Genomic DNA, 8,772 nt, shown 5'->3' on the forward strand with positions numbered 1-8,772 from the left:
CTAGCCCGGGGCCGGGGCGGGGCCGGGGGCGGGGCGGGGCCGGGGCGGGTCCAGGAGTGGGCGGGGCCGGGCTTCTCGCTCTCGCGCCGTAGGCAGAGCGCAGACTGCGCGGTTCCCCCGCCTCTCCCAGCGCTGGGGTTTGCTGAGAACTTGCGGTCATCAGCGACAAGGGCAGGGCCGGCGTCAGGGGGCTAACCTCAGGGTGTCCAGGGCCGCCGGGCAGAACTCGCCCTCGCTTGTTCCCTCCCTCCTCCTTAGTGCTTGATAAGTAGCATTCATGTGCTGGCGCTAGCTGCAACGTCATCCCAGGGCGTGACTCGTAGCCCTTTGGAGACACTTTTTTTTTACTTTTTTATTGTTATGTTAATCACCATACATTACGTCATTAGTTTTTGACGTAGTGTTCCATGATTCATTGTTTGTGCATAACACCCAGTGCTCCATGCAGAACGTGCCCTCTTTAATACCCATCACCAGGCTAACCCATCCTCCCACCCCCCTCCCCTCTAGAACCCTCAGTTTGTTTCTCAGAGTCCATCGTCTCTCATGGTTCGTGGAGACGATCACTTTTTAATTAGTTCCTTAAGCGCTCCTAGCGCGGCCACCTCCCATCACCTCGTCTTTGGTTTGGTTTACCAAAATCCTCCTCCTCTAGGAGCCCTGTACCTTCAGGGAAGCCTTGAATGCAGCTACCTTTGAGAAAGGCGGCGATATTGGAAGAAAGCCTCCAAAAAGTGTGACCACTAAAGTTGGCAGGAAGGCACTCTTGGACGCAGACCCCCTGAGGTTTGCAATCACATACAAGCCAGGACCTTGGGCTGACTTGTAATCTTTGAGACTGTTTCCTCGTGGACAAAATAGAAATAAGAATAGGTACCTTTCAGAGGAGTGGAAAGGAGTAGGTGCCAGTGTGTGGGAAGCACGGTTAATGGTGGCCATTATAACTAAGGGATCCTTTAATCTGAGTCACTGTGGGACACTGCAGAGTTGAAATAAGGAAGCCTTCAATATCAGAGAGAATGTTTGAGGTAAGAGCAAGCAGGATCCATTTTGTCAGGTTCTCTTACAACAGACCGTTGGGTTTTATGTCAGAACTATCACAGTCCTACTTTTTAAAGCTCTAATAGGTCTCAGTAGACAAAATTTAAATGTAAAAGGTTACATTTGTAACCATGTAAAATGTAAAAGGTTTGTTCTGTTTGCTAATTATCAATGATTCAATACAATAGTTAACTTTCAGGTCAATATTTTTAACAGCTATATTCAGGTATAATTGACATACAATGACTACACATCTAAAGTGTATAAATGGATGTTTTGACACATGTATAACCCATGAAACCATGGCTACAATCAAGATAGTGAACATGGGGCGCCTGGGTGGCTCAGTTGGTTAAGCGACTGCCTTCAGCTCAGGTCATGATCCTGGAGTCCCGGGATCGAGTTCCGCATCGGGCTCCCTGCTCAGCGGGGGGATCTGCTTCTCCCTCTGACCCTCCCCCCTCTCATGCTCTCTCTATCTCAGTCTCTCTCTCAAATAAATAAATAAAATCTTAAAAAAAAAAAAAAGATAGTGAACATGTCCATTACCCCCAGAGGTTTCCTCAAGCCCTTTTATAACCTTTTCTGCTCCCCTCCCCAGGCACTAATATGCATTTTGTCACTTCAGCTTAGTTTGGATTTTCTAGAGTTTTAGATAAATGGAATCTTAGAGTATGTACAATTTTTTTGTCTGCCTTTTCACTCATCATAATTACTTTGAGATCCATCCATTGTTGTGTGTATCAATAGTTCACTCCTTTTTATTGCGGAGCGGTATTCCGTCATTCGGCCCCACCACTATTTGTTTATTCCTTCACATGTTGATGTTCATTTGGGCTGTTTCCAGTTTGGGGCTATTACACTAAAGCGGCTACGCCTATGCTTTCATCTCTGGTAGATAAACACCTAAGAGTAGAATGGTTGTATCATATGGCAGTTGTATGTGTAATTTCTTTTTTCTTTTTTAAGATTTTATTTATTTATTTATTTATTTATTTATTTGAGAGAGGGAGAGAGAAGAAGAGGGAAAAGGACAAGCAGACTCTGCACAGAGTGGGGAGCCCAAATGTGGGGCTCGATCCCAGGACCCTGAGATCATGACCTGAGCCAAAATCAAGGGTAGGACGCTTAACCAACTGAGCCACCCAGGTGCCCCTGTATGTATAACTTTTAAAGAACCTGATGAACTGTTTTCTGTAGCGATTATACCATTACATTCCCATCAGTGTATGGAGTTCTGTGTCCTCCCCATCCCCATCAAACAGCAAGGACCATGTCAACTACTTGATATGGTCAAGCTTGTTCATTTTAACCATTCTAAGCGGTGTGTAGTGGTATCTCATTGTGGTTTTAATTGGCATTTCCTTACTTACTAGGAAATCTCAAAAAGATTTTTTTTAATTAAAAAATTTTTTAAAAAAGAAGATAGCAGGAAGGGAAGAATGAAAGGGGGGAAATCGGAGTGGGAGACGAACCATGAGAGCCTATGGACTCTGAGAAACAAACTGAGGGTTCTAGAGGGGAGAGGGGTGGGGGAATGGGTTAGCCTGGTGATGGGTATTAAAGAGGGCACGTTCTGCATGGAGCACTGGGTGTTATACGCAAACAATGAATCATGGAACACTGCATCAAAAACTAATGATGTAATGTATGGTGATTAATGTAACATAATAAAAAAATAAATAAAAAATAAAAATAAAATTTAAAAAAGGAAATCTCAGGTCCTACTTAACGCCAACACAAAAACGAACTCAAAATTAGACCTAAACATAAAACTTAAAACTATAAAACTTCTAGAAGAAAACATAGGAGAAAATTTTTGTGATCTTTAATTAAATGAAGATTTCATAGATAAAACAGCAAGCTCCATAAAAAAACAAATTGATAAATGGGACCAATGGAGCAGATAACCTCACCACATTGCAACTCTAATACCTTCTCATTCTTCATCCCCTAGGAAACAAACAATTTTTAAAATGAGAATTTATATCTAAAGAATCCAGAAGAACTGTCTAGAAAAACTGAGGCAACTAGTTAACAGCATATTGCCTCACTGTCCTCTCCACACCCACTCAGCACAGCTTGAAGCGAACTCCTCGCTGCTCCTAGAGCTGGGCACTGAGCACTGCTGGGAAAACCACCTGACCAGCAGGCATGGCCCCAACAATCAGCTGCCCCACAAACACTACCCTGGACTCCCTTAGACTGTGTCCTCTCTCATTTACTCTCAGGACTATTCTCCTCAAGCCCTAACCCTATTCAAGCTCAAGTTCACCAGATAAGGTGCTTCTAATTTTACAAAGAAAACATAGATTATCTGGCTTGATTTCCCCAACACCTTGTTCCTCTACTCAAACCCTTATCTTCATCTGACCCCATTCCTACCACCTTCTCCTCCTCCCATTACCATGAGTTTCCCTTCCTCTTATTGAAGTTTAATCTATCCACCTGTGCTCAGACCCTGTCCTTCTCCACATCCTCAAGAGCCCCACTCTGTCAACTTCGGTGGCTTCTCCATAGACTCTGTGGTGGGCGCTGAGATGTGCCACCTAGATCCCCCTTCAAGAAAGGACTTGTCCCAGCCGCTGGAAATGCTGTTGGCAGACAGTCATCCACTGTCACCTCCCTTGGAGTCTGCACACCCTTCCCAGGGCAGCTCACATCCAGTGACTGATGGAGGCAGCTGTACAGAGGCCAAGCCATTTCGGCCCAACTGTGACGTGCCATTTTTGTTCCATAGTGCCCGTGGGTTCAACTGAGGCCAACTGCGAGAGTTTATTCACCCTACACCATCAGAAGAAACTGTGGTTGGTTGGGCGCCTGGGTGGCTCAGTCGTTAAGCGTCTGCCTTCAGCTCAGGTCATGATCCCAGGGTCCTGGGATCGAGCCCTGCATCGGGCTCCCTGCTCTGCGGGAAGCCTGCTTCTCCCTCTCCCATTCCCCCTGCTTGTATTCCCTCTCTCGCTGTGTCTCTCTCTGTCAAATAAATAAATAAAATCTTAAAAAAAAAAAAAAAAAAGACATAGCCAGGTCCCCTGCAACACCATATTAAGTATACGCCATATGACCATCCAGCCCCTCCCCCAAAAGACCAAAGGTCATTTAGTCAAGTAACACTATACTAGGGAAAAGGAAGACCCGAACATCTCAAGAGTCAGAGTTGGACTTGAGTGAGATACCGAGATCTGAAGTGTCATCACGGTCCTCCTGCTAAAATGGGGGCATATGGGAACTGGACAATACATACAGTCCTGGCTAAGGGTCCATGTGGTCTGCAGACCCATCCGGGATCATTTGCCTGGTCCCTGAATATATAACTGGGATAAGCATACTTGGAAGTTTGCACAATTCCCACAGTGGGTCCTTGGCCTGTGGGGTAAGAGCTCTCATAGTGGAGAAAGCTCTGTGAAAGCCGATGAAACTGTCCCTTCCCCAGCCAAGCAATACTGCACTGAGGGGAGGATGGTGGAATTTGGTGCCAGCCTTAGGGATCCAAAGGATGCAGTGGTGGTGGTCTTCATCGTAGTTCTCCTTCCGCAGCTGAATTCTGGAAGATGATAACAGACTACAACAAACTCAACCTAGGAGCAGTCCCAATTGCAGCTGATGTGGTATCCTTACTTATTTATTTATTTGACAGAGAGAGACACAGCGAGAGAGGGAACACAAGCAAGGGAGTGAGAGAGGGAGAAGCAGGCTTCCCACGGAGCAGGGAGCCCGATGCGGGGCTCCATCCCGGGCCCCCAGGACCCCAGGATCATGACCTGAGCTGAAGGCAAATGCTTAATGACTGAACCACCCGGGCACCCCTGATGTGGTATCTTTGAGAGAGCAGCATAATAAGGCCGCAGGGACATAGTATGTGGCCAACGATCTGGGAAATGCATTCTTTTCTATTCTAATCAGAAAAGAGGGGCAGAAACAGTTTGCATTTCCATGGGATGGACAACAAGATTCACACAGAGCTTTGCCCAGGACCATGTTCACGCTCCACCCTCTGTCAGGACGTCGTGAAGAGATCTAGGCTGTCCAGACATCCCACAGAACATCCCGCTGATGCGTTACAGCACCGTCACCTCCACTGCACCAGTGTTCTGTCTTTAGTTTGCACCTCTGGCTATATGGGGGATCCCACAGGAATGGCAACGAATGAGTTAAGAGCCTGAGCTGGGTTTCCGGATGGATCCGTGTAGGGGCGCAAGCTACACCCAGTACACTTGTGCTGTAGCCATACTCTGGCAGGGCGCCTGGCCAGCCACGTTGTGAGTCCACGTAGACTCATGAGCGGAGGGCCAGGCATTGACCAGGCTGATCAGGAAACTCTGGGGAGAAAGCCTGGAAGATAGAGGATAGGACAGGGCCGTCTGGGGAAGAGGCATGCGAAGAGTGTCCACCAAGTGTGAAGATCATTGGGCCACCTGTAATGACCCAGAGAGAACATGAGTAGACAGAATGACTCAACCAGTTGATGTTACCTGGCCCCTGTCTTCGGCCATCCCAGGGCTGGTACGATGAATGCGCCACGGACGAAAGAGCCATGGTAGGTTATGCAGGAGCCAACGGCACGGATTCCGCCTACCAAAGCTGTTCTTGCTGTTGCTGTCGCCAAACATCCTCCCTATCCACAGAGGCCCAGGCCGAGGCTGTCATGGCATCCCCATGGCACCAGTTCTCCTCAAGGAGAATGGACCGCTACCTCGCAAGCTGGTGATGTGGGGCTCTTCCCACCCAGAAGGGCCAGCAATCGGTTCGGATGGAATAGAACCACATTCCAGGTGTGGGCTTGCCCTTCCTGTCCGCAGAGCCTTCATGCCATTATCTGAGCGCTTACAGAGTGCGGGATCCTCCAGCATGGCATCGCACAGAATATCACGTGAGACGGCCAAAAAGGTGGGAAAGTGGGCCCAGAGCCATGGGAGCCACTGGCCACAGGACACCGTCTGTGCCACCCACAAGCTGCCCACTGAAGACCGAAATGCTCAGAGATGGTAATTTAGGAGGATGGAGAACCATCCCCCAAGACCCCTTATGTAGCTTGAACGAAAGGACTATATATGGTGCTGTGTTCCCAGCAGGAAGACCACATGAGTCAGGGATCCAAGAGGGGAAGCAGGAGCAGCCCCTCCTATCACTCCCCCAGCCGGGACAGGGGACTGGGCTTCCCAAAGCTGCACTTGTGGGCCTGCTTCCCAAAGGGAGAACACTTCCTCCAGGGGACACAGCAAGAGTTCTGCTCAGTAATTAGCTATGGCGGCCACTAGGCACTTTGGGCTCCTTGTGTCCAGAGCCCAACAACTCACAGAGGCGTCACCATCCTAGCAGGGGAATGCCACCCTCATCATAAGGGGGAGATGGGGCTGTTGTCCCCAGGTGGGGGCAGGGAGGAAAACGTCTGACACTCAGATGATCCACTTGGGTGCCCTGTGGTATGCCCTTGCTCAACTGTGACAGCAAATGGACCAAACTAGAACTCTGGCCTGAGGGAAGATCCTCCTTCCAGGAAAGAATTGTTGCCCAGTGGCTGGGACCATAGGGCCTTCAAGAGTCAACCCCTTTAGGGATGACCTCGGCAGCGGAGAGCTGCCGTGCCCCATGGTCTTTCCTGGGACGGGGGGTGGGGGCAGGAGGGCTCTCTGAGGGAGGCAAAGGAATAAAGATGCAGCCACTTTGGCCCCAAGCAGTCAACTCTGACAGCCATGTGAGCTCCAGAGCTCCCCACGGGGTCACTGGGGAGCTTTTCCTTCTCCCTCTGCCCACTCCTACCTCCTCTCACTAGGGGTGTTGATTCCAAGGGTACTCTCTAATAACATTTGCATACTAAACTTTCCGAAATTGCTTTCTGGCGAGCCCAGCCTGGGGCAGGCTCCCTCTGTAGCCTGTTCTCCTCTCACCTTATGTGTTCCCTGGGCAACTTCATCCACGGCCATGAATTCGCTTGCCACCTAATCCCAAAAGTATGCATGTACAGCCATTGTTGCTTTTCCTAGAGGCGAGCAGGCCCAACTGCCTGGGGCCATCACTTCCCAACTGTCCCCCGCGGCACCTGGCCCCTCGGTGTCCACACCCAATTTCATCATCTTTTCTACCCTCCCTCTCCTGGCACCCCCCCCCCCCCAGCACTTTCCTTCCTGTATTCCCTCCGTTGGTGAATGTTCCGCCACTCCCTGGGGTTCCCAAACCGAACTGAAGAATCTTCTCTATCACTGCCAACAGGGCTGCCCACGGCTGTGGCCACACGCCTCCCTCGTACCCTCCCCACCTGCACTTCGGGCCTGGGGCAGACCCTGCCCTTCCTTCTCTCGCCTGAACTCCTGCCCTGGCATTCTGGCTGGCTCTCTTGCTTCCTCCAGGGGGCCTTTCTCACTGCGGCCAGAAAGATCTATCGCATGAATACACCTGCTCTTGTTATTTCCTCCAACGAAAACATTCTTCAGGGATGTTTAGCCTCAACGCCTTTGCCGACATCCGAGGGCCCTGGCCCAGCTGCCAGTCTGCCCATGTCTGTCCCTTCGCCCGCCTGCTGCTTTACGCTCTGGGGAGAGATACGGACCTCCACGAGGCGCCCAGAAGCCCCCACCTCTGCTCCCCCTGTGCATCGCTCTACTTGCTGCCCCCAGCCTGGGCCTGCCCCTGACTTACCTGCTGGAGGAACCCCTCGACCCGAAGTTAGCCCCAGTAGCACCTCTTGGGGAAGCCTTCACAGTTTCTCCACAGCTTCTCCTGGCCCTTCATCTTTACCTCCCACAGAGCACTCATTTTCTGTGATGGCCTGTTTGCATGCTCATCGTCCTTCTCGGGAAGCTTCTTGAGGGCAGCTACCGGGTCTCCCAGCTTCAGTGCCCTGCCCAGCACCACCTAGTAGGCACCAAACAAATATTGACTGGATGGTTGAGGGAGTAAATGAATACATGCTGGAAGAATAATACAAGGGCCTCCTCGGGGCCTTCGGCTCTAGGCCTGGCTCCACCACTAATTAGCTCTATGCCTCTCTTCTAGGTCTCTGTTACCTTAGCTGTAAACTGAGAAGATTGGCTTAGACGATCTCTAAGGCGCCTTCCAGGGCTAATGCCCTCTGAAGAAGATCAGATAAGAATGCAGAATGGTAACAAGATCCCCGGGGCCTCTGGCCCTGAGCCGGAGGCTGCAATTCTTCGGGGAACCACTAGGTGGCAGGTGGGAAGGAAGCGGGCTGACTGCTGTGTAGCTTTCGCTTTTAGAAAGCAAGGGTAAGTCACTGGGTTCCCACTCTTTGTGACTCAGGAGCTCTGTCGGGGGCAGTCTTTTCTCCAGGCCCTACAATATAGAATGCTGAGATGAAACAGCAGGTCCTGTTTCTCAGGTAGGCCACAGTCCACAAACACAAAAGCACCCAGCCGCACACCACAGAAGAGGCTGGCCCTCCCAGGGGTCTGCTTGACAACAGGGCAAGAGGGGCATTGGTGCTTTGATTCATCCCTCTCCTCTTTCTGCCACCAATTTGGGTTGTGAGACTTTTATCTGGCATGCATTTCAGTAGGAACCAAGAATTACAGGATTTTTTAGATGATAGATAAGAAAACTGCTCTGTGGGGAGGATACCGGTTACCTCCCTTCCAGGTGAAGAAAGATGAGGCATGGAATGGCAATGCATGCCATCTGAAGATAGAGCTGCCCCGGGCATGTTCACAGTGCAATCAATGAGTCATAAGAACATCCAGGATGTTTTCAGCATCACAGGACTCTCTCATGAGA

The 8,772-nt window shown here is 50.1% G+C and overlaps 1 long non-coding RNA gene across 1 annotated transcript; it reads right to left on the reverse strand.

Moving 5' to 3' along the window:
* Nucleotides 1–4,059: 4,059 nt before the first annotated feature.
* LOC123836905 (uncharacterized) lies at nucleotides 4,060–8,487 on the reverse strand. The gene is made up of 3 exons (XR_006789119.3): nucleotides 8,049–8,487; nucleotides 7,681–7,896; nucleotides 4,060–5,459 (listed from the first exon to the last, which is right to left on the reverse strand). It is a non-coding gene; the product is annotated as an uncharacterized LOC123836905 (long non-coding RNA).
* Between the last annotated feature and the right edge of the window lie 285 nt (nucleotides 8,488–8,772).

The sequence above is a fragment of the Mirounga angustirostris genome, unplaced genomic scaffold (genome assembly GCF_029215605.1).
Source record: "Mirounga angustirostris isolate CCGP_5_RB_7025 unplaced genomic scaffold, mMirAng1.0.hap1 SCAF_8, whole genome shotgun sequence".
NCBI classification, from domain to species: domain Eukaryota; kingdom Metazoa; phylum Chordata; class Mammalia; order Carnivora; family Phocidae; genus Mirounga; species Mirounga angustirostris.